The sequence below is a fragment of the Magallana gigas genome, chromosome 1 (genome assembly GCF_963853765.1).
Source record: "Magallana gigas chromosome 1, xbMagGiga1.1, whole genome shotgun sequence".
Classification (NCBI taxonomy): domain Eukaryota; kingdom Metazoa; phylum Mollusca; class Bivalvia; order Ostreida; family Ostreidae; genus Magallana; species Magallana gigas.
Genome location: NC_088853.1, coordinates 58,996,405 through 59,024,106, shown reverse-complemented (window position 1 = coordinate 59,024,106; position 27,702 = coordinate 58,996,405). Strand labels below are relative to the sequence as shown.

General features: G+C 35.2%; 1 long non-coding RNA gene across 1 annotated transcript; it reads right to left on the bottom strand.

Annotated features, from left to right (window-relative positions):
• Positions 1-8,326: 8,326 nt before the first annotated feature.
• On the bottom strand, positions 8,327-11,590 carry LOC136273998 (uncharacterized). Its single transcript, XR_010712245.1, has 3 exons — positions 11,451-11,590; positions 10,508-10,559; positions 8,327-8,724 (listed from the first exon to the last, which is right to left on the bottom strand). It is a non-coding gene; the product is annotated as an uncharacterized lncRNA (long non-coding RNA).
• Between the last annotated feature and the right edge of the window lie 16,112 nt (positions 11,591-27,702).

The window sequence follows — 27,702 nt, the reverse complement described above, 5'->3', positions numbered from 1 at the left end:
ACAACTTGGCAAAATGAACTTCTGGAAAAAATCTTCTTGACATCTTTTTAAAAAAAAAGCTTCATTTACAATTTTCTACCAAAATACACGTGTATCCAGCCAGGCGTGAGACTTTGTTTACCTCGAAGTTACACATGTGCTTGAAAATCAAGCCTGGGCCTTTACACGCCCTCCGGAATCAACATGCATCAAATATTTAAATGACCTCGCATTATTACAAAACTGAGATAGTAAGACCTCTTACACATTGTTTTTCATCTCATAAAAAAGTCAGCTCCTGTTTCGAGCGGAAACGCCCCAAATTCAAAGGAAAACTCGGGAAATATTTTGCCTCAGCCATGTTTTGACGTGAACTTTCAGTGAAATACTGTAGTGACACCTTTAGCGTAAATGATGCGCATGCGCAAGACTGTAAAATAAAAAAAAGTCAGACAATTTCCGGAATTGTTTTAGGAATACCTGTAACACGATGAAAAAAAAATTGAAATTCAGAAAATCAAAGACACTGTGAATGCACTATGATCAGGAAAGAGAAACCTTTATTTAATTATGTACATGTTATGTTAGATATTGTCTAACAGATTCATAATTCCAAATTCAAATGACTGTAAACCTACTCTGTATCTAGAGTTTCAAATGCAATAGTTATATGATTACAATATATATATTAAATATAAGACAAATGTTGTTTCAAAATTTTCCTACGGTTGCATAATCACGTTCTGTAATTTAAAATTTTCTTTTCATATTTAAATTGAAATACTCCGTATGTATTTTCAAAAGTGTGTAACTAATACCGGTATTCCATTCAATTTTTAACCCATGAGACTTAATTACGTCATAGTTGCTTAGCGCAGACAAAATTGGTCACGTGACGCACCTGCCATTACAACCGTGAAGATGTACAGTATAAAGGCGGAGGTGGTAAATCGTGTGCGGTTTTTCGCTGCACAAACAACAGAAAAAAAGTTGTATACATGGAAGCAATCTATTTGTCAAGAGCACGAAAGTATTTTTCACAAAGATTGCCCTTGTGTCGTTCCGTTCAGCCTGCATAAAATACCTAAGGAGGAGAACGAGAGACTGAAATGACAGCGGGTATTACATCGGAATGATCTGCCGAAGAATGTATTCGTGTGTTCCACCCATTTCATTGACGGACGACCAACAGCAAGAAATCGAACACCCAGTTTGAATTTAGGTTAGTGTGCAATGCCCCTGCATCACTGTAGAACGGGTGTATGTAGGAAAATTCGGAATGACAGTACGGTCTGCCATCCCGAATATTTATGAATGAAAACATCAACTGAAATGTTACAGTGAATGTACAAGAGACTTTAATGGTGCTATTTAAATAAGTTTATCCATAAAATTGGTAAAATAGGTTTGAATAGTCTGAAGTAATAGTATATTCTTACCTTGACATATACATGTATTCAAACAGTTGTAAAAACATTTGTATATGACATTACTCATTACTATTTTCACCTTCTATGCTTTTGAATAAATATTACAGTGATATTTCAAACAATATTTAGTAGCTTACCAATATGCGATACTAATAAAAGTCATCATATGACAATTAAATCTATATAATACTATAGTATATAAAAACATATGTATCTATTTATGTTGATATTAGTATTATTTTTAAAAATGCATTGTAGAATATGAAGCTCCCATCAAAGTTGGGCGTCGACTTCTAAAAGAAAATTTGTTACTGAAGGGAAATTACAGACACAGGGGATATATGGGTATGCTTATGTATTATTGATTTAATCAAATGAAAGGGGCATAAGGGAGATTTCCAGGAGTACTTTAAAGGGTTTAAGGAGAAGACTTCAGTCACAATGAACAAATATATTATTGCTCTATGTCGAATGTTTTTGTTTATGTCTGACAATTATATTTTGGAATACTTTTGTTATAGGTTTGAACCCACATTAAAACAACAAAAGGTGGTTTCTGAAGATGAAGTTGAAACTGTCAACACTAATCAGTTCACCATTAAACCAAAGACAACATCATTTTCCACTCAAACAGACATGACCGAAAGCAGATCAGCAGGCAATGAGTGGATAGATCCCTCACTGCATGAGCATGAATATGCAAGGCCTTGTATTTCAGGATCTAGAGATAAAGGAACACGGAGGAACAGCAGCACTTTACACATTCGCTTAACCTCTGCTGACATATCATCTGACTCCTTATCTTCGCTGTACACAGAACTGCCTTTGAAAACTTTTAGATCTGTTTTGAGTGTTATGCAAAATATGGATGACCCACTTAAATTTACCATGCCTGTTTCAGATCAAGCTTTTTTTGGTTCTTATGAAATTAAGGCTAAATCTACTGTTTGGGGATATTGCCAACAGATTTTGGATATCAGAGTCTCATGCATGCACCATTTTCAATCAAAGACTTTCTTTAATGGCCTTAAAACTAAAAAACGCAATAGTTTGGCTTCCCCTTGAAACAATTCGAGCAACTATGCCGAAGTCTTTTCGTGAAAACTATCCAAAGACTACAGTCATCATTGATTGAGCCGAGACTTCCATTCAAAGAGTTAAAAACTTGAAAACAAGAGGTGAAACCTACAGTCATTACAAGTCCCACAATACGGGAAAGATTTGGTTGGTATTGCACCATATGGACAAATTATGTTTATTTCTAAGGGTTTTGGAGGACGTTCTAGTGATAAAGCAATTGTAGAAGAATCTGGCATTTTAAACTACCTCCTTCCTGAAGATAATACTATGGCCGATCGAGACTTTACCATTGGTGACCTATTTCCTCTCAAAGTGAAACTTAGCATTCCAGCTTTTACCAAAGATAAAAACCAACTTTCAGAAGAGGATGTAACAGAAACGCGAATAATTGCCACCGTACGGATTCACGTGGAAAGGGCTATACGACTTTTAAAGATGTTCCGCATACTCAGTCAGGTAGTTCCAGTTACCTCCGCAAAGAAACTCAGTGACTACTTGATTGTTTGTGCTGCATTGGTAAATCTGCGATCTGATCTTATTAAAGATGATGATGATGATAAGTGACACATTGTATTTCAAAGTTTCAGTGTTGTAACAATAAATGATGCATGATAATATTTTAATGTTTCACTGATGTAAATGACACAAAGTTGAAACATGAGTAATAGATTTGTATGAGGTTTTATATACCAGTTTAATTAAGGTCCAGCTCATGATTCCTTGAGTATATCTGCTCATAGTATGACAAATGCTAAATAATGTATTTTAGGCAAAGCCAATGCCATATCTTGAATAAAGACTATTGTTATAAGTCTTTATGAATATGATGAAAATACATTCTTCATCATAATTTTGTTTTTAACATGTTATTGGGTTTAATTGAAGATAAGAGGATGTTGTGTGATAATGAACTTATTTAATAGTCTTCACGTTCAGAAATAAATAACACAGATTGAAAAAAATAGTTGACTGTATAATTTCAGCATTAAGTCTAACATCAAAAACTTCATTCAACTACATATATATATATATATATATATATATATATATATATATATATATATATATATATATATATATATATATATATTATGATGACAAGTAAATGGCAGTTGGTGGCACTAATACGCTTTGACAACAAGATGTTGAGTTTTTAGTCACTATGGTTATTTTCTGACAAATCAACATAAAGATCTGACAAGTTGACATAAATATCTGACAAGTCGACATTATTTGAAGTTGACAAAAGGTGACAGATCTATGCCCCAATAATATGGAATATCCTTAATGCCTCCACAAAAATGAGTTTTGGCAACCTATACGATGTAGATGATTTAGGAAATTTTGTGTTTATTGGATGTGTGAATCAATGTTAACTTACGTTAAGAATGCCCGAACTGCTATGTAATGTTTGTGAATAGAGAGAATTGCCATTGTCTTCACAGAAAAAAACGGATGTGTTGGTCAATATTATAAGTCTACGTGCTGCGGATGCAGAATCAAAGCCTACGATGAATTCTAGAGACTTTGAGTGATTTTATTTGATTGTTTCAAGTTTTGGTTTTTTTACACTGGATTTATTTACTGCATTTGTTGCATTAACACATTATGCAGTAATTTTCAACATAATGTTGTGAGGGGAATACACGACGTTTTCACCAAGGGACATGGAGTAAACTGGTACAGTGCTGCTATCCTGAATGTTGACAAGGATAGGATAGGATAGGATGCAGGATGCACGATACATGATAGAATATAAAAGTTAAGTTCTATCCTATCCTATCCTATCCTGCATCCTGTAGCCAATCAGATTCGAGTATAAATTTCAGAGTTATTTTGCAAAACAAAAATTGGCGTAACAATGTGTTTTCAATGTCAATTTAATACGTTTTACAAGTTAAACCATTTAAGAATAATTATTATATCAAGAACGCGGTGCATAACATTGATGCGCGCTAAAACGTCGGCGCTACAATCTTTGTCAATTCGTACGCAAGTACGGAGTTACTGTGGGAATTCGATGCAACATTTGACAACGTCAGAAATAGATTTCTGTATTTAATTCATTTAAAGTCTGCAACGTCATAAAAGCTTGAATTTATAAAAGACCAATTCGGCATTTTAAAAGATGAACATGTATACAAAAAACAGACATTGCTTCACGTTTTATATTATTTCTTCGATGCCCAATAACAGGGACGCATATTTCTGTCGGATATCAACCTGAACATATCGAATTAATAAATGTTAGCTAGCTATAATTGCTTAAGAATATATATATATAAAAAATAATTCAGAGTGATTTAACTATAAACGATATAAACTTGCAAAAGGAATTATTTATTTCCAGATCGTGTTTACATTTATCGCCGAACGAATCGCTCGAATAATGATAATTACGCTCAGTTATAGGTGATAAGAAAATAATTTGATAAAAATATGTCACTAAACAGTTCCTCAATAAGTGCATAGAAGTGAAATATATTAAAATCTAAAATCGAATCGCTTACCTGTTTGTTTACGTTATTGTGTCCATCCCGCGTACGATTTAATTTTTTCGTAGCACAGGTAAATAAGTTATTCCGCTCGAAGAATATTCGGTGTTAAGATTTAATTATTCATTTTGAGTACTACATTAATTTATAAAATCATTTAATTCTTAAATTTCGTTTCATTTAACTTACATTCCTATATTTTGAAGGTATGGGATAGGATAGGATAGGATAGGATAGAGCTTATTTGCAGGATAGGATGCAGGATACAGGATATAGGATAGGATAGGATAGTTTTGTCAACTTTCACGATAGCAGCACTGTAATATACCCCTTGCCAGTACACCCGATTCACGAGTAGTAACAACGCCTAAAAAGGCAAGGATCGGTTACAAGACGTAAACTGTTACCAGAGTTTGATAGAGAATCGCCATCACCTATTCAAATACCTTAATCATTCAATATTCAAACTAAACGAATTTTTAAAGGAAATAGCACTGATGTATGGAGTGAATTTATTCGCTATTTTGAAAACATCTCTACTCTGAATGGAGGGTTCATGGCTATGAAGCGACGACTTCTCATTACAACATTCCGTGGTCAAGCACAAACCTTTGCCTATGGTTTACCAGATGCGTGCTACAGAGTTATGGATTATTGGTGGAAAACATGGATATCAGATTTGGTCATAGAGTCGTGAAGGAAAGCTACATTGCTAAAGCAAATATGCGCCGAAAAATAAAAAACAGAATCATTCCGTGATTTTGGCCAGTCAATTGCTGATTTTTACCGAAGAGCTCATCCAAATAACAAAGAATACGTTGAGGATGCTAGTCTTAAAACATTTATGGATAACTGCAGCGGCAATGAAGACTTTCGTCTATCTGTAAAGCGAACCAGACCTGCAAATCTTCAGGATGCTGTTACTGCGGCTATGCAATAGAAGAGGAATGTATACGCATGACGGAAAATTTAAAAATGAGAGATAGAAAAGTAGATATTCGTAATACATATGCAAGGGCTGTCAACAAAAATAATGAAACAGAACGAGGACATTCTCAACTAGTCAAACGATGCTATAGGTGCAACTCTACCGGACATTTACTGAAGGACTGTAAAAATACACCTAATAACCAAAATGAACGTGAAGTAAGGGAGCCTTTAAACGCAAGACAGCCGAGGCAGTAGGCCATGCGTCGGCTAAGGCAAGGAAGCGGCCTTGTACTGTTAATCTACAATGTCATGATGTCAAGGAATTTCACAGTCAGTAACTATGGCAACACAATCAGATATTATAAAGGACCTGAATAATCACTAATGCTGGAGAAAGCCAAAACGTTATAAACATTCCTGGAGAAGCTGGAATGAAGTTAAAAGGGTTCATAGAAGGAGCATCGTTAGAATGGATATTAGACACATGAGCCATCAATACGTTCATAACAGAAGATGCCTATTACAGCATTCTTCCAGAACAACGACCAGTACTTGAGTTCGCAAAGAGGAAATTTCAAGCTGCAGATGGAAACAACTTGCATGTTATTGGAGCAGCTAAAATGTTGATATCATTCAATGGAATTAGTGTGATATCTCGTGTATTCGTTGGAGGTAGAATTTTGACAACAATTCGTGTGTCCTAAATTGTGCATCTGATATCAGTGTACAAGGATCTCATGTGTTTTCCGTAGAGGATTGTGAAATTCCGCCTCACCATGAAGCAATTATTAAAGTCAGAGGTTACTCAGGAATAGGAGGAGGAGAGGTAATATTTGTGCCCTTGTAGAATTTTGAACGTGGTAACGGATTAGCAGTTCGCAGGACAGTTAAGGCAACATTTTGCTTTTAAACAGCAGTAAAAGGAGGTCGTTTTGCTTTTGTCTATTCATTTCTGCATAATGAATAGTTCTAAACTATTTTGGGTGTTATTGTAAAGATATGGGTCTCCTTTACTTGACCATGTCTAAATTTGTCGGTCACGTGACTTTTTAGGGTCACGTGGGCGTCTTTTAGACAATAATCGTCAATGCTAAAATGAGACAAAAAGTTCAAGGGCAAGGCAAAGAAATTTAAGAGTAAGTAATATGGCAACATATTCAAAATTATCCATACATCATAGAAATCAATGCTCATTCAGTTGTAAAGTTTACTAGTTATGTAAATTTCTTTTAAAACTGGTTACTTGTTCCTAAAATAGTGCATTTTTGTATATTTTCATTACAATTACAAAGTAAACCTTCATCTCTCAACAAATGATCATCAGTTTTTATAAAAAAAACTCGTAAAAGGGAAGAAAATCACACCAAGTTTAATAATATCTATAGCCGTCTTGCACTTGAACTTTTGCATTTAATTTCTCAATCTAGAAGTCCATTCAAATCAATACACATTTCAAACGCACAAGTGATCCCAAAAGGGGAGGTAACTCTTTGAGCGATAACTCTTTTGATATAGGCTCGATGTCATTTTATCACATAATCCGAATTAATTTTAGGATATGTTTCAACAGTACATTATGTAAATGGTTATTTAAACATAGTGCTTCTGTTTTATTTATTGTAAAAGAGACAAGATGGTTACGATGAATCGTCCGCATTTCCTCTGTTGTATCATGGATGTAAACAAAAAACCGTTGTGTATCAGTTCTCTTGGTTAACCGCATTCGCGGAGTTATTGGTTTCTTAATATTTTTTTAGTAATGGTAGAAAAATATATAAGAGCTAATTGTACACAATTATTTGAGGGATTAGATGTCAACAGAGACAAATGAAGCCCCTGCTATTAATAAACTAACTAAATTGTTCTCATAATATATATTAAACAATAAGATATGGAGTATTTTTTTCATTATTTATGTGCAGCCTTTGCCCAATGACTGCATATTCTATAGCACTGCTTGGGTCTGTTAATATTATTTTGGGGAGGGGGTTCAAAGGGGTAACTTTATTCTGTTTGCCAGGGGCCAGGTACCACGGTGTTCTACTATGTAAATTGTGAATTAAATTAGAATTTGCCACAAGAACTATACATGTAGATCTACCCATGTATGAGGCCTTTTCCCATCCCCTGTAAGCAATCAACAGTATTCACCTTTGTATTACACATGTTACACTTGTAATTTAAACACTCATTAAAATTGACTTTTATTTTTATTCAACACATGCAGAATGATTAAGATTAAGGAGAGGGGGGAGGGTTAGCATATCTATTCATTCACAAAATAAATTCTAAACGTACATTTCTCATTACCAAGAAAGGAAAGAGAGTGTGTAAATCCTGCAACAAGGCGATCAAAAGCCATTTTTGGTTCACATCAATACAGTGTATATTGAATTTAAATAAGTTTGAATTCTCCTATGTGAGAGACTCTCTCTCCCGCCCATTTACATACCATCCCCTTTCCACTTCTCAAACAAAATTATATATATAGAAACAATTATATTTGGTTCATTTGTTTTATTAATTCAAGAAGATAAAGGGACTTTCTGAAAAAAATTCTGTGACAACATTTAAACCTTACATATGCATGCAAACTCAAAATTGCAATTTCTTTTTATGATGTCAATGTGTTTATTGTATGACTTCTTAGTTCTGGTCCTCTTCTCTCTTCAAAAACACAGTCTTCTTTCTAAAGTTCAGGTTTTTCTTTCCATCATTTCATCTTGTATATGACACCAGGATAAGGTGCGGGTAAATGATCACCAATAAGAACATCATTTATGTAAATCTCAAGACAAAGCAGGTACCAGCTAAAATGAAAATTATATATATTTCAGTAAGTTTAACTTGTTATCAAAATGGCTGAAAGACTAAAATGGAGGATTTTCTACAATTTGATAGTCAATGGAATTTATTTATCTTAATAAACATTTCATTATGTTAAGATGTGCATTTAATTTTGCACAAATTCAAATACAGCTTTTCAGTTTGATTGATTTGAAATTATTTGCATCCTCACCCCTCATATGTGCATGATATTAGTTTAAGGTGGCTCTATACACCCACAGTTTATTCCAATTTTCAATAGAAGACCAAAAAACATATACTTATCAAATATTAAAATGACGATAGGGATACTATAGGTATTTTAAAAGAATTTTTTAATGTTTTTTCGTGTTTTTGTAAAATATTTTTTAAAAAGACAGCTATCAACAAATTGAGAGAAATTATTTTGTCATATGATGGATATTTCCTTCGGACACATAAAAAAAAATATAACACTTCTTAACATTCAAAAATGTTATTATTGCAATTTTTAAAGTATTTCCCCAAAACATTTTTTTTCATATTTTCTTACTCTGTTGACAAATCATCTGAAAAAGTTGCTTGATGTTATAAGAAAATGTATTTTAATAAATGTGAAATAAAAAATTGAATGAAAACAATTGCAAATAAACACAAAAAATATTTTAAATTTTATTTGGTATGAAAGTTCCTCATGTAAGGGTTATCGTTCCTAAGTCCCAAGGCCCAAACACCTTTGGGACTTTTCATTTCTGAGTTGAAGAAAATTTCCTAAATATAATTGTTGGAATGATAAATACATGCATATTTCATTATAGACTTTGCCCTGTATAAGTGAATATATTCGCTTTAGTGCAAAACTAAGTCAAATGAATAAAGGGGAACATTGACTAGGCTAATAGGATTTATATATCCCAACCTGAGAGAAATTCAAAGCAACCCTCTCATCCCCGTTAGGTGTCGATATTAATGTGCATTAACGTATATTATAATTGAAATATTTTCACCTGTTTAGAATTTTCTTTCACGGTATTCAACCAAAAAATACGTTTTGGAAATTTTTGGAAAGTTAAAAAATTTTTTGTTCTCAACGGGAATCGAACTCATGACCTACTGGTTTGTAGTGAACCCACTTACCCACTGCGCTACGGTGTAACATATCGATGATGCTATAAAGAAACTCTTTAAATATTTATACTTGATTTTATTGTTTATTTCGATAAATAATACCACACAACGTGAAGGTGTCACATACCACATTACTTGTAAGTAATGAATTTTCCAATTATCAAATTAAATCTATCCATTTAACAAATTTTTCAAAATAGCGGTTCCCATACAATTCACCTCTGTTTAAATCAGCCAGTACCGGAAATGCATGTTTCCAGATTTACTTTTTTGCGTACTGCGTCATCAAAAAGTGGTGTATAGAGCCACCTTAATTGCACCCCTTTATTTTACCCGGCCTGACCTTAAAAATGCACCTCTCTCTCTCTCTTTCACACACACACACACACACACAACTGATTTGATTGATTGATATTATATAATGCTGGTGCAGTCAGTGTGAATTAAAACATACCATGTATTGTTGATTTGTTGATGAGCAATATTCAAAATTGTAGATTTAAAAATAACATAGGTTTATATCAATCATTTTAAAACATTAAATGAAACTATTCATACTTGAAAATACTTTTTCTAATTGAATTGTCTCATAGAATAATCAGATTGGTCATTATTTCAATGATAAATTATTGAACTTATACATGTATGTTTTTTACTTACATTTTCTTCCAGCCTTTTTTTTTCAAATCAGTGTGACACTTTTCAAATTACTCTGCAAATAACAAAATATTATTATGAGAAGTCAATCAATTTAATTTACATGCATATTAGGACATGTCAACAGTAATTTGAACATTTTTGTGAAAGGTCTACATATATTATGCATGGATGGGTAAAATGACCAACACTTCAAATTTTATTTGAAAGTTACATATGCACATTCTACACAAACAATACCATATATGACCATGAATGTAGTTTCCTCATTTAGAGAAAATCAGATGGAGACATGCAGTCATTTGTTTATTATTATTTGGGTTTTTTATTACCAATAGTACAGCATCATAAGTATGAAGCCAGGTGACAAGATTTCAAACAGTGTTATGGTAGTAATATACTGAGTTCTAAAAACAAAATAGTAATAATTAAGAATTAATGTGCATAAACATCTTTATATATCAACTGGATGAATGTGTAAAAAATATAAATGAACTGTCATGGAAGAATTTTGAACACAGTAAAAAGGTGTTATTGATCAGCCGCTCATCAAATTCCAGAAAATGAAATCAGCATCTTTTAGCCTGCACTGTACTGATTTTCAGAAAATCAAATCAGCTGTTTTCACACAGTCTTTGTATTGTTTACTTACAAATTGAAATAAAAACAAACAGCTGTGTAAAGCTAAATATTGTCAGTACAAGTACTATGAACTGATTCGTGTCGATTGGTGAAAATGATCAACAATTTAACGGACTGGCAATAAAGCTACATGTACAATGTACATTGTATAGGCCTAAATGTAAACAATGCAGTCTCTCCTCATGTTTTGAACGAAACAACACATTAAGTCGATCAGAAATGCATCAACAGTATAAAATCACAATAAAATAGTTATTGAGCTATCTGGTATATTACAAATACACTGTATATCTAATCTACATACCTGATAAATCATCAAAAGATCGCCATCATCGGGAGTACCAGCTACACGTGTTTACATCCTCTGACGAGCGCTTTTGGGACGCAGATTCACACCCATACGACAGATGCGTTATGGAAATTCTTCGTATATTCTGATTGTTGTAAACTTATAAAAATACAAATGAGTGATTCGTAGTTATATTTTGCTTATGAAGTATTTAATGAGCCGTATTTTATGCTTAAACTGCCGTTTTCGGTATATATTCTATATATGGTAATACAGAGGCGGGGCGTATATTATGACGTCATAACTCATTATCCCTTCATTAGCATATCAAAACGATGTGTTGCCTTATCTGTCCTGCGTTGCTCGTGTGGTTGTGAATTTGGATGCAGAAGGAAATTGCATATTTCTACGAGTATTTAATGCATTTGAGGAGGAAGTACGTGTAAAAGAGAACACAGCCGTAGCATTTATTGAACCAGTGGAGTGTGTATCATCACTTGTCAACGTAACAGCGAGCGTAGGTAATATACATTTTTTTCTTGAGTGTCCAAGATACACTCAACAAAGAGTTAAACTTTTTAATCAATTTAATGACATTAGTGTACCTTTTCATATTAACTATATTCTTTATGGTAGTTCTGACTTTTCATACAACTTAAATTGTAAAATTGTTTCTTATGTTCATAATTATATTATAGCTTCTAAGCGTTTTTTTTTCAAATGGGCTGGATCATGTCACCAATATTCTGCCGGTATGAGTGAATGAGGTGATGGGATGTATATGCTAAACAACAAGTTAATTTATCATCATATGACAAACGTCAAGCTTATCATTTATTATCCAATTATCGTTTGTCTTGTATACAAATATATCAATAATATATCACCCTGTGAACTGGTAAATTATACAACATACTATATATTATATTCTATGATTATTTTATAACACCACTTCTTGACTTATCTAGGCTTTGAGATCACAAACTGGAAGAACAAGGACTTATTGAGAAGTCTGAAAGCCCGTGGTCATCTCCCCTTGTCTATTACAGAAGACAGATAAGAGCTGCAGACTATGTGTCGACTACCGGAGGCTGAACGCAATTACCATCAAGCATGCCTATCCAATTCCAAGAGTAGCAGATGATCTTGATTCCTTAACAGGATATGTGTGGTTCTCGTCGTTGAAATTAAACATGGCTTACCTCCAAATTCCCATGCACAAGGCTAATAAAGAAAAAAAAAAAACAGCATTTGCTACCCCAAGTGGAGGATTATATCAATACACAGTGATGCCATTTGGACTGTGCAATGCACCAGCTTCATTTCAACGTGTTATTGAAAAAGTTTTGAGCGGATTACAGTGGCGGATATCAGTGTTATACATCGACGATATCATAGTTCACAGCCGTGATTTTGATACACATTTAAAAAACTTGAACTTAGTACTTGACCGATTACAGGCAGCAAATTTGAAATTAAAAGCCAAAAAGTGCAACTTTTTCCAGAGAGAAGGACATGTAGTTTTTCAAGAAGGAATAAAGACCGATTTGTCAAAGATAACTCTGGTGAAGGAATGGAAAATTCCAAGTAATGTCACAGAACTTAGAAGCTTTCTAGGATTAGCTGCGTATTATTGAAGATTTATTCAAGGATTTGCTAATATAGCGAAGAGTTTACATGTTCTCACTGGTAAAAATAGCCCATGGAACTGGACCACTGAATGTATGGAAGCTTTTGAACTGCTAAAGGAGATACTTGTATCAGCCCCAATTCTTGGATATCCAGATAAAAATGGAGGCGAATTTATACTTGATACCGATGACAGTAATGAGGCCATTGGAGCAGTGTTATCGCAAAGGCAAGATGGTAGAGAAGTTGTTATTTGTTACAGGAGCCCTGTTTTGTCTAACTCTGAGAAAAACTACTGTGTCACAAGAAAGGAAATGCTTGCAGTAGTGTATTTTATCAAACAGTTTAAACATTATTTATTAGGACGCGAATTCTTATTACGAACTAATCATGGATCATTAGTCAGGCTACACAAGATGAAGGAACCAGAAGGTCAGATGGCAAGATGACTTGAACAACTAGGACCATATATATTCAAAATTGAACATCGTTCTGGAAAACAGCATGGAAATCCAGATGCCATGTCTAGAATACAATGTGACTCGACTTGTAAACAGTGCAAATATAGAACTTTCGATAGCGACAATGAAAGAGTCTCTCATGTAAGTGAATTACGTGAAACATTCGGAAAAATCAAAAAAGATAAAGAAGATGTTTTGGCTCTTAACAGACTGTTTATTGTAAGTGTCTCTGAATGTGCACCTATTTAAGGAATTTCAAAACGCAAAGCTAACATGAAACTACGGGTATATCGCCGTATAGGATGTTATTTGCAAGAGAAGCAAACTTACCATTGAATTTAATGACTGAAAAGGACACTACAGACAGTGATCATGAAGTAAGTGACGCAAAGTATGTGCGCAATTTAGAAAACAACCTCAGAGAAATTCATCAGTTGGCGAGGGACACTATGAAAAATAATTCAAACAGACAGAAACGAAACTTTGACAAAAATTTACGAGAACTATCCTACGAAGTCGGAGATTTAGTGCGCCGTAGTCGGCCAAAAATTGTTGAAGGAACAAAACAAACTGGCTAGGAAATGGACTGGAGCATGGATCGTAACAAGAAGACTCTCAGACGTTTTATACCAGATAACACACCCTAAGAATTCAAAACCCGTTATTATTCATGCAGACAACATAATATCCCTTGCAATGTAGCAGCCGTGGAGCGGATCAGCTTTGCGTCGATTTTAAGTCTGTTAAAAATAATCTGCAGGGAAAAAACACATTTTTATACATTACAAACCTTTTTGAACATGCATATGTAGTGTAGTCAACAAAATATCCCTTTATTGAGTAGTATCAAGACATTTTATAAAGATACACGTTTGAATTTGCCTGCAATTTTGTCGGAAATCGCACTTGGAATGTCTCTGATTTTATCATTAACATTGCGACCATAAACAGCGAATTTTCAAACGTGATGTTAAAAGTGGCAGTGATTTCGTTGCAAAAACAGTTAATGTGGTAATATGGGATTATAAAAGAGCAACATTGTAGGTATTTAAGACCAATCATATGAAAATTTAGACGAGATACAGCGCGATATATTTTTTTATTTGCTACAAAGCGAGTATACAGGACGAATTCTATCGTTAAACCGGGTCCGTAGGACATCCGTCATTTTAACGATAGAACATTATATCTAGTTTCTATTCTAGACATTCCGTGAATTTTTTTTTACTACGAGATGTGACATCCTTTCTTACTATACAGCAGCCGATAATGCGATCAAAAAATGAAACAATTTTTTATTTCAAATTGTATCTTCAACTATTGCTAAGATTCCTTATTCCCAAATGAAGTTACAGTTGAAAATGGCCAAATACTCGTCTTAACCTAGAATTTAAGAATATAACAGCGGCTGTCTCCTTTCATGACATCCAGTAAATGAAAGTCATGTGATCTGATTTAAATATTCAAGGCCAAACAAGGATAATTTTAAGTTACGAGAAATTAAGTTCCTTATAGCATTTGAAGTTTGTTTTGTGTTATTGTTTGGTTAAGGAACATGAAAATTTGCATAAAGGATAATTAAAGTGCCAGATGCTTCTCTCAGAGATAGAGTTTTGCATTAAGTTGATCCAGAGACTACAGTTTTTTGAAAGAGTCCAGTGTTATTGTGTTAAGGTTTATCATATTGTTTATTTTTTATAAAATATTTTAAAGATAAATAAAATAATTTATTTTCATAATTTGCTATATTGTGCAATTCGTTATTGTTAGCACCATTGTCCATTATTAACGTATGTTTAGATTGCTTTGGCCTCATAGTTTTGTTTATATCTCACGTCACGACTCTAAGACCAGTTTTCAAAATGGCCGTCTCCGCTTCATTGGTGCTTAGACTGCTCACTTATGTTTATCAAATAAAAAATAATGAATACAGTGTAAAGGTTTACGAAGAAATAGTTGTACTTTAGATTTGCTATTAATAATTTAGTGTCAAAATTTTCATTAAGTGATCAAAGTGGCAGACATTCTTATGGTAACGACTCATGGACCTCCGAGGATATGTTTGTGTGTGTCCATTGTCAGCTCTTTAAAGCTGACATGAATGCATAAAAGCACTTGGTCGCCATATTAGTTTTGACCGCTCCTTTACTGCCACTGGGGTATATATACCGGTTGAGAAAGTAACGGTTGGTTGCTTTCCGATCGCGACATTCAGGTTGCAAGGACTTCTAAATGCAGGAACTACACATTGTAGTAAAACTGTTTGTAATAAAGAAGAAAGGAAACAACAAAAATACAAAATACAAAATATATTTATTATTTGAAAGAATTTCCAAGGTATCCGTATTAATTTACACAGATTGAGCTGCTTTACTTCGCATGCACATCGAACACGTGTGTCGTTCATACAGAGTGCATAACGTCTGCATTTTTTGAAAACCCCGGTGGCACTACATCCAATACAGTAGCTAAACGATAGTAAATCCAAGAAAGTTACAAAGTAACATTATTTCCATCGGTTTCTACAAAACCGCTCCGTTTCTTAAAGCCATGCGAACACTGGCATTGCTCGATCTGCCACAGTGTGTGGTTTGCGCATGTGCGATGTTATAACATACATGTACACAGAAAAACAGTCTACAATTATCTAGGATTTTTGAAGTATCTGTGTCTGGATTTCAGTCTGTCTTTATTCGTCGTTCATTTGATATTCCTTGCTAGTGTAGTGTTTGTCATATTATTTTTGTTCAAAACGCGTTTCTACAAGTCTTTTCGTCCATGGTAACGTAACACCAAATATGCCATTGCTATACCAACCAAGAATCAAACCGCTAAAACGACTGCTGAAGCCTTTTATAACAATTTTGTCATTCACTATAGACTTCCAAAACGTCTTCATTCTGACCAAGGTGCCAATTTTGAATCGAAACTCATTAAGGAACTCTGTGAACTTACAGGCATTGAGCGATCAAGAACTACCCCATACCATCCAATGGGTTATGGTCTCACGGAAAGGTTTAACCGAACATTACTTCAGATGTTAGGGACATTAACAGTTGAACAGAAGCAGAACTGGAAGAAGTATGTTGGTCCTATGGTGCATGCCTACAACTCTTTAAGGCAAGAAACCACTGGCCATACTCCCTACTTACTGATGTATGGGAGACAGCCTTTGTTACCTGTTGACATAGCTTTTGGCTTGAGTGATGGTACAAAAAGGCAGCCAATGAGTAGCTATGTTGCAGACTTAAAGACTAGACTAGAGAAGGCACACGAGATAGCCATGAAAGCAACAAAGCTAGCACAAGAGAGACAAAAGAGATTTTATGACCAGAAAATAAGAGGAAACAACACCAAAGTTGGAGACTGTGTATTAGTTAAGATTGTAGCATTTGATGGAAACATAAGCTTTCCAACAGATGGGAAGAAGACCCTTATGTTGTACTATCACAACCAAACCCGGAAATCCCTATATTTGTTGTGGAGAAAGAGAATGGTGAAGGGAGACAGCGCACCCTTCACAGGAACCTTCTCCTTCCAATAGAGACCAACTTTGATGATCAGGATAAATCAGACAATAAACCTATACCAGCTCCCAGAAGGAAGAGAAAAGTCCGTGATGTCAACAGACAACCTGTTGAAATAGAAAAGACTGATGATACAGATGACGATGCAGATGATGACTCAGATGATGAATCAGAGATTTTCTTTGTTACCACAAAGAAAGTGAAATCAGTGCCTAGGCATACAGCGCAAACATCAGATATCTCTCTTGATCGGAGTGTTGACGACTATGAAGACAAGAGAAGTCAGAGTATGGAAGCCGAGGAGGACGCTTCTCATTCCGTCATGGAGGAAAATGCTTTCACATCTGAAAGTAGCGTAAACACATCTACTGATGATGTTACAGAAGGAGCTGATTATGATGAGGTAAGTAAATCTTCAGTGGAAGATACAAATACCAATATCACAGATAATGATATTTCAGGTACCAAGACCAGACCCCCATTACCTCTCCCTCGCAGATCCCATAGAACAACAAAGCCTCCCCAGTGGATGCGAGATGGAGAGTTTGCTATAAATATGGTGTGCAGGGCCATGTTAAATGCTGTGTTAGACAAAGAGTAAAGGTGTATCATAATATTTTTTATTCCGTTTGATATTTCAGCTTCTATTACATATTTGCTCCATGTGTAATGACGAGGACGTCATTTTGTGAGGAGCGGCATATGTGGTAGAGTGTTATTTTTTAATTTATTTTTATTTAAATGATTAAGTATCAAATGCAACCAATAATTTCTACAATTCGCGTTTAGAATATCCGCGATGACTTTCCGTAATTAATAAAAGCATACAATACTTTTGGTTTTTTTTTACTTATTCATATAAGTCCTGAGGCTAGTTATTGAAATCCTTGATTTTCATTGGTTGAGGGAGATTCCCGCCAAGTTCTTGGTACTGGTCAGTCAGAGCGAGAAATATTTTCAGCCAGTTGTGAGGTCAATCTTGGTTCCTGGGTTATTTGAATATATATATATATATATATATATATATATATATATATATATATATATATATATATATATATATATATATATTTACATTAATTAATTACGAAAGATTCCAGGACATTGACTGTAAGTTGACTTCTTTTTCATACTAATTCTTTATTTTCCATTAATTAATCTGTTTTTTACCTTTAATGTAATTTAAATGCAATATACTGAGTTTCACTTAGTAGTGATCAAATTAAACTTTGTTTGAATCAATGTACATGTACATGTATATGAAGTTTGTATATCGGTTTTATATTTTTATTAATAGGGCTATTGGCCATTCAGTATTTCACCCATTAATCAGGCCATACACCTAATTGGAGCCCTGATCCATAATCAGGTATACATGTATAGAAATATGTATTATATTTATTATGAATAAGAGCTGTATACATTCATATGATTATCATTTATGATTGTGTACGTGAACTTATCAATGATCAAGTTCTTATATAAATTCATACGTGTATATCACTTTGATATAAGGGGAATTTACTCAGTATATATTGTCAACTTTTAAAGAAATTAATTCATGTATAATTCTATGAAAATGTCATTGTATTAATATAATATGTTTATTGTTATAATGCTATTGTTGACCTTTTACAGGGTTCATAATGAAATTAAAATAAATCCATCGAACCTGAGACGTGGAGTTTTCATTTATACATATATAAAGAAAACGCTACTACAGAAATGGCGCCCACGTTGGGTCCCTGCATTCCATTCTAAGACGAAACCTGGAGGCGATTTCCCGAGCGACGCACATTGCCAGTGATTACAATTCATAGAACTACTGGACCATTGCGACTAACGGGACATATACCGTGTATACGTCTTCAGCGATCCATAAACTATTTACGAACTTCACTATAATGACTTGTGTGTGAAATACCGGCATTACCTGGCCAGTCTGATAGAGTACGTACGTACGGTAGGATTGTCATTGACGTTACCTTTTTTTTTTGGCACGTGCTAATTATCATTTTTTTTTTACCTCTGTACACGTTCAAACTTTGTTGGTTAAACTGCAGTTGAATTTTTTTAGTTAGTATAGTATTTTTTGGCATTATTTAAATTGTGGTTATTTAAAAAAAAAATAGTTGCATTCAATTTTTCACGGTCAAGTCAAAGTAAAGCAAAACGTGCATGCTTATATAGATATTAATATCCTCTTTCTGTTCTTATTAACTTTCTTTACTTGATGAGAATGACATTAAGACTGTAAGAACGTTTACTGCAGACGATTCGAACATTACATGAATATATCGGTGTTAGCAAATTGTCCATTTGTGGTATATTGATTGTCAGGTGCCGGTGTGTTTATTTTGGTCAGTTCGTCATTGAAAGTCTGTCGATAAGGTGTGTGTTTGATTGATACAAAATCTGCTTGACAAAGGTATTTTGTTATAGAAAATCCTCTTTGATCAGTAGCTGTACGTAAGTGATCTTTCGTGATCTAGATCAAGCGCGGATCGCGTTTTATCAGCGGCTTGAATTGATTGCGATATTTAGCGATTATAGCAGTTGTGTTACAGCCATATGTATTTAGTTTAGAGATCTAGATTATATACTTAGTTGTGGGATATCTCTAGTTTCGTATAGTGCTATAAATAGATTTGAACTTTCAGCCCAGGAGTGTCGTGCGGAAATTCGTCACGCTTGATTACACCCGTGTTACTAACCAGAGTTATCTTTTCTTAGTTCAATATACATTTAAGAGTTATCTTTCTTGAAATATCAGTTTTCAGTTTACCTGGTGTATTGTGATTCCAGATTGAATTTAATTCTTTGTGAATAATTTTTTTTTATTTTTCAGCTGCATCTTTATTTGAAATGCATTGATAATTTGTAATCAAACAATTTTTTACAGAGCTTAATTTAGAAGAAGAATTTATTTCAGTATATGATTATTCATTTTTTTTTAGCCCTCATCTATTACAGCTGATCTGTGACATTTCACCTGAAACAAATCCAGATAACTAATTGCTATTAATTTTCTTGTCTTGAATTAGCAAGTTAATTAAGGAATTTATTATACTTTAGTTAATTAGCTAAGATTAGAATCATAGGCACAATACTTAGTATTACTTACTGGCTAGTGATATTAATTAGATATGACTGAATCAGCTGATCAAAGTGTACATTTGAAAAAGGGTGATCAAGAGAGTGAACTCTCTCAACAACAAATTCAGCGTATGATTGATTACATATCAGAACATACTGATTACAAAAAAATTACAAATGATGAATATCAGTTACTTGATAGACCAATGGCGCATAGCACACCCACTGCATGGGGTGGAGCTCGGCCTAAGAATACAAACACTGTCAAATTTGAAGAACCACCAACACACACATCCCAATCAGATACGTGTTTGGGCTTTGTATTCGACTCATCTACTGTCCGTCCCCGTTTCTCCATCTTTTCTGGAGAAGAAAAATGTGAGACATCATTTGATGTGTGGAAGAATGATGTACAGTGTGCTCTTAGAGATGGTGCTTGTTCAGCAAACATTGTTATGCAAGCAATAAGGTCTTCATTAAAAGGAAAAGCTAGGAGTCTTTTGTTGACTTTACCAACAGATGCAACTTCTGAGCAGATAGTGACTAAATTGGATGGTGTATATGGTAACATTTACCCAACTGAGAAGCTGATTCAACAGTTTTATGCTTCAAAACAGGAGGATGGAGAAAGTGTAGTTGATTATGGCATGAGATTAGAGAGCATACTACAGAGATGCATTTAGAGAAAAGCAATCAGTAATGATGCTAAGAATGAGATGCTTAGGACTAAACTATGGTCTGGACTAAGGGATAGCAATCTCCGTAATGCCAGTCGTTACAAGTACGACATCATCAATGACTTTGAGACATTGAGAAGAGAGTTACGCACTATTGAACTGGACTTAGAGCTGTCATCAGTCCCTTCTTCTACATCAACCGACAAGAAGAAATCACAAGTATCCAAGATTGGAAAAGGAGATGATGATTCATCTTTGGAAATGATTCTGCAGAAATTAGAAGCTATGGATAAGAGACTTGGAGATGTAGAGAAGGAAGTTAAACGAACAAACCCAAAAGACCAAATACCTACAAGGTGTGACCAGAAAAATACTAGGAACTACAATGGTACTGGAGACCGTGGACAAGCTGGTAGAGGTTATCACCATTATGGTAGAGGTCAAGGTCAATACAGAGGATGATATAGAGGAGGATACAGAGGCGGTGACACTTATGGCCAGTCCTATCCCAACAGAGGAGGATATGGTGGATACAGAGACAATCGCCGCAGGGATTTAAACCAATAGAAGCCACTAATGAGGGACTAATTGGGGGCTTCAAAATAAAACATTGTCCCATTGAAACAAGTAATGATTTAAGATGTACAAGATCCATTTCAAAACACAATGTGACTCTTGTTGGGTCATCTAATGAATTAGAAGTACATGTACAAGGTGTGCTGACAAGGGCACTCATTGATACTGGCTCATCAGTGTCGACTTTAAGTCGTAGTTTTTATGATACATATCTTCACGATATTCCACTGCAGCCAGTTGAGTGCTTATTAACACTTGAATGTGCTGATGGTACTGAGTTGCCATATCATGGGGCCATATAATGTGAGTTACAAGTAGATGGCATTGCTGATTCACCGCAAACAATCCAATGTCTGTTTCTCATAGTAAATGATACCAAATACCATGAGTCGGTACCAGTTCTAATTGGCACAACCATTCTTTCAGTACTTTTATCTGAAACAAAAGATAGGTATGGTGTTCAATTTTTACAAAAAGTCAAAGTACATACACCTTGGTTTATTGCATTTCGCTGCATGACGCTGCGCGAGAGGGGATTGTCTCGGCGTGCATATGTATTGGCTCGTGTGAGATCAGCTGAGGAACGACCTGTCACTATAGCGCCCAACAGTAGCGTGACCATCCAAGGCTACTTGTTTGATAAGCTCCCTTACAGGTATTATCCTGTCTGTGGGATGCTGTCACCTACTGCAAGGTCTCGTATTCCAACTGATCTTGATATAGAGCCCAGCGTGATAACGTATGACACAGCTGAGGATGCTTTACTTTGTGAGGTACGGCAAGTTAGCATTCAGAACTTTCGGAGAAAGGAACAGTTATCAGAGGCATCTGATGTATTCAGTCAAGTTAATTTACCTCGAGATGAGCTTTCTGAGGATCAACTGCAGAAAGTTCAAGGATTACTCAGCAAGTTTAACTCATTGTTCTCCAAAGGAGACACAGCTATCGGATATTGCCCATATGTTGAGCACAGGATTGAGCTCAATGATGAGTCTCCGTTTAAACAACGCTCCCGACGCATTCCACCATCTATGCTAGATGAAGTACGAAAACATCTAGAACAGCAACTATCAGCTGGAATCATTAGAAGGTCTCACTCACCTTTCTCGTCCAACGTCGTACTAGTCCGGAAGAAGGATGGACAGTTAAGGATCTGTATAAACTATCGCCACCTTAACAGCAGAACAAAGAAGGACAACTATGCTCTTCCTCGTATCGATGAGATACTTGACTCACTTGCTGGGAATACTTATTTTTCAGTCCTGGATATGAAGTCAGGGTACTTTCAGATCCCTATTGCAGAGGAGCACAAGGAGCGGACTGCCTTTACGGTGGGCCCCCTTGGATTCTTTCAGCATAACCGGATGGCAATGGGATTGGTTAATGCTCCTGCAACATACCAGCGCCTTATGGAGGAATGCTTAGGTGACCTTCACCATCATATTTGCTTCATATACCTGGATGATGCTATTGTGTTCTCTGGAGAGAATTTTGATGAGCACTTGGATAGACTGAAGCTAGTGTTTCAACGCCTTATGGATAGTGGCATCAATTTGTCACCGAAAAAGTGCGCATTATTTAGGAGAAGAGTGAAGTATGTAGGACACGTTGTGTCTGCCAGTGGCATCGAACCAGATGATGAGAAGATCCAGAAGGTCAGAGAGTGGCCTACACCCACTAAAGCAGAGGAAGTAAGGAAGTTTTTGGGATTTGTGGGGTACTACCGCAAGTTCATCAAGGATTTCTCTAAGATCGCCCGACCCCTTACAAATCTGATCCCATCGACAACGAGATCAAAGACAACACACAGGAAGACAACTAAGAAGCCTGATTTTGTGTGGGAAAAGAATCAGGAAGAAGCTTTCTCAACATTGAAAGAGTGCCTAACATCAGCTCCCATTCTAGCCTACCCTAATTTTGACCTACCATTTGAAATCCATACCGATGCGAGTGCATCAGGATTAGGTGCTATTTTGTACCAAAAGCAGGAAGGAAAACATCATGTCATAGCCTATGCCAGTAGAGGACTTAGCAAATCAGAGAAAAATTATCCAGCTCACAAACTGGAATTCTTGGCATTGAAGTGGGCTATTACAGAGAAATTTCAGGATTATCTCTACGGCAAGAAATTTACAGTCATTACGGACAACAATCCACTGACATACGTACTTTCCACTGCAAAATTAGACGCAACAACATCTTGTAATACCACCAGAGCTAGTTTCTGAGGTACTAAGAATGTCGCACGACAATCTTGGTCATCCAGGCAGAGACAAGACAACAGCTTTTATTAGAGAGAGATTTTTTTGGCCTGGGATGACTGGTGACATTGAGCAATGAATTAAAGGCTGTAAAAGATGTCTGCTGAGGAAATCACCAACCAACATCAGAGCTCCATTAGTGAAAATTCAGACTTCACAACCATTAGAATTAGTTTGTTTTGATTATCTTTCATTAGAATCTTCAAAAGGAGGATATCAGCACATTTTAGTAATAACTGATCACTTCACCAAATATGCCGTTGCTATACCAACCAAGAATCAAACCGCTAAAACGACTGCTGAAGCCTTTTATAACAATTTTGTCATTCACTATGGACTTCCAAAACGTCTTCATTCTGACCAAGGTGCCGATTTTGAATCGAAACTCATTAAGGAACTTTGTGAACTTACAGGCATTGAGCGATCAAGAACTACCCCATACCATCCAATGGGTAATGGTCTCACGGAAAGGTTCAACCGAACATTACTTCAGATGTTAGGGACATTAACAGTTGAACAGAAGCAGAACTGGAAGAAGTATGTTGGTCCTATGGTGCATGCCTACAACTCTTTAAGGCAAGAAACCACTGGCCATACTCCCTACTTACTGATGTATGGGAGACAGCCTTTGTTACCTGTTGACATAGCTTTTGGCTTGAGTGATGGTACAAAAAGGCAGCCAATGAGTAGCTATGTTGCAGACTTAAAGACTAGACTAGAGAAGGCACACGAGATAGCCATGGAAGCAACAAAGCTAGCACAAGAGAGACAAAAGAGATTTTATGACCAGAAAATAAGAGGAAACAACATCAAAGTTGGAGACCGGGTATTAGTTAATATTGTAGCATTTGATGGGAAACGTAAGCTTTCCAACAGATGGGAAGAAGACCCTTATGTTGTACTATCACAACCAAACCCGGAAATCCCTGTATTTGTTGTGAAGAAAGAGTATGGTGAAGGGAGACAGTGCACCCTTCACAGGAACCTTCTCCTTCCAATAGAGACCAACTTTGATGATCAGGATAAATCAGACAATAGACCTATACCAGCTCCCAGAAGGAAGAGAAAAGTCCGTGATGTCAACAGACAACCTGTTGAAATAGAAAGGACTGATGATACAGATGACGATGCAGATGATGACTCAGATGATGAATCAGAGATTTTCTTTGTTACCACAAAGAAAGTGAAATCAGTGCCTAGGCATACAGCGCAAACATCAGATATCTCTCTTGATCGGAGTGGTGACGACTATGAAGACAAGAGAAGTCAGAGTATGGAAGCCGAGGAGGACGCTTCTCATTCCGTCATGGAGGAAAATGCTTTCACATCTGAAAATAGCGTAAACACATCTACTGATGATGTTACAGAAGGAGCTGGTTATGATGAGGTAAGTAAATCTTCAGTGGAAGATACAAATACCAATATCACAGATAATGATATTTCAGGTACCAAGACCAGACCCCCATTACCTCTCCCTCGCAGATCCCATAAAACAACAAAGCCTCCCCAGTGGATGCGAGATGGAGAGTGTGCTATAAATATGGTGTGCAGGCCATGTTAAATGCTGTGTTAGACAAAGAGTAAAGGTGTATCATAATATTTTTTATTCCGTTTGATATTTCAGTTTCTATTACATATTTGCTCCATGTGTAATGACGAGGACGTCATTTTGTGAGGAGGGGGCATTTGTGGTAGAGTGTTATTTTTCAATTTATTTTTATTTAAATGATTAAATATCAAATGCAACCAATAATTTCTACAATTCGGGTTTTGAATATCCGCGATGACTTTCCATAATTAATAAAAGCATACAATACTTTTGGTTTTTATTTTACTTATTCATATAAGTCCTGAGGCTAGTTATTGAAATCCTTGATTTTCATTGGTTGAGGGAGATTCCCGCCAAGTTCTTGGTACTGGTCAGTCAGAGCGAGAAATATTTTCATCCAGTTGTGAGGTCAATCTTAGTTCCTGGGTTATTTGACTATATAAATATATTTAAAATTAATTAAATACGATAGATTCCAGGACATTGACTGTAAGCTGACTTCTTTTTCATACTAATTCTTTATTTTCCATTAATTAATCTGTTTTTTACCTTTATTGTAATTTAAATGCAATATACTGAGTTTCACTAAGTAGTGATCAAATTAAACTTTGTTTGAATCAAAGTACATGTACATGTATATGAAGTTTGTATATCGGTTTTATATTTTTATTAATAGGGCTATTGGCCATTCAGTATTTTCACCCATTAATCGGGCCATACACCTAATTGGAACCCTGATCCATAATCAGGTAAACATGTATACAAATATGTATTATATTTATTATGAATAAGAGCTGTATAACTCATATGATTATCATTTATGATTGTGTACGTGAACTTATCAACGATCAAGTTCTCGTGTATATCACTTTGATATAAGGGGAATTTAATCAGTATATATTGTCAACTTTTAAAGAAATTAATTCATGTATAATTCTATGAAAATGTCATTGTATTAATATAATATGTTTATTGTTATAATGCTATTGTTGACCTTTTACAGGGTTCATAATGAAATTAAAATAAATCCATCGAACCTGAGACGTGGAGTTTTCATTTATACATATATAAAGAAAACGCTACTACATTCAGGTGTTTAAATGCGTTGAGGCATGAGCAGTGCTCTCGGCCTTATATAGGGGATGTGTACGATGAGCAGAACAATAGAAATGGACAACTAATATGACGGTACTCGGCGATAAAAGGGAAATATTTATGAATTCATGTCAGCTTTAACAAAATTCTAAGAAAACCCTCTAATGAATATTAAGTAATACAAAGTAATATCAAACTTGTTCTTCGGCATGGTAAAAGGACAAACCCCGTTTGATTTCCAAATCAATTGATTCAACATTTTTTAAATTATCATAGAAAAGCGAAGTTTAAACATGAATTTTATGTACGACTTGACAGTAGACATTTCCTATAATTTAGTAAATCGCTACCGTTAGTCCGAAATATCCGATTTCGAATTTACTTGCAAGGAAAACTTTTTTCTTGGCAAGTAAATAAAAGCCAGGAAAACGTCAGATATTTCGGACTACGCTACCGTATGCAGTTCAAATCAACAACTTGAGATTTTAATCTAGTAAAGGTTAAAAAAAACTCCAAACATTTTGTAGTATGTGAGGGTTAGAAGATTGCCCATATGTTAACGTTGAAGCGGGCAAGAAATTTAAGTCATCCGATTGACATCGAAACAACCAATCGACAATCGGGCAAATTTTCCCGTATTACTTACAAAAGAACTGGTCTAAAATTCAGAGGAGACATTGACAGATATCGCACATTTATCACGCGAAGACTGTTTCATATTAATAATGGCTGCATATCTACTACTATGGGATGACAAAACACAATTGCACAAGCAACTAGAATTGTCTATCAAAGCAGACTTCAGATCGCTTGATCTTCAGCTTATTTCATATTATATACGGATCATTTATAAAAATGAATGTCACCTTATGAATCTAAATTATTTAACTTTAAAGCATATGTTTACATGTGTTGAGTTTCTGCTAGAAATAGGAAAACTGTGCAACCACGTACATGTACATGTACCCCCCCCCCCCCCCCCCCCATTTATACACTACAAAGCTTGGGGATTAGAATTAAATAGATATAATGAATTCAAATTGGTTTTTAGAAATGCTTGTGATAAATTTAATTTGATCTGATAAATTTTAATCTGAAAAATTCAAATGTATTTTCCTAAAAAATGCATTCCCCCTACAACAAGTTATGTCGCGAGGGGATGCCCCGCTTTGCGGTGCCCTTGTTCTAAAGGTGACGAAAGGAACCATAACTTATAATGACGGAGTAACAGAAATAGTGCGAGAGACTGAAATTTTTCATTCATATACTATTCCCGCAGAAGAGCTCTATGTTTTCAAATTCGCCATCGACGTCTTGAGCGAAATTCCAGTACACTTCAAAATCGGGACGTAGAAATTGTCAAATTGAACAATTAAGTTAAAAAAAATCAACATAA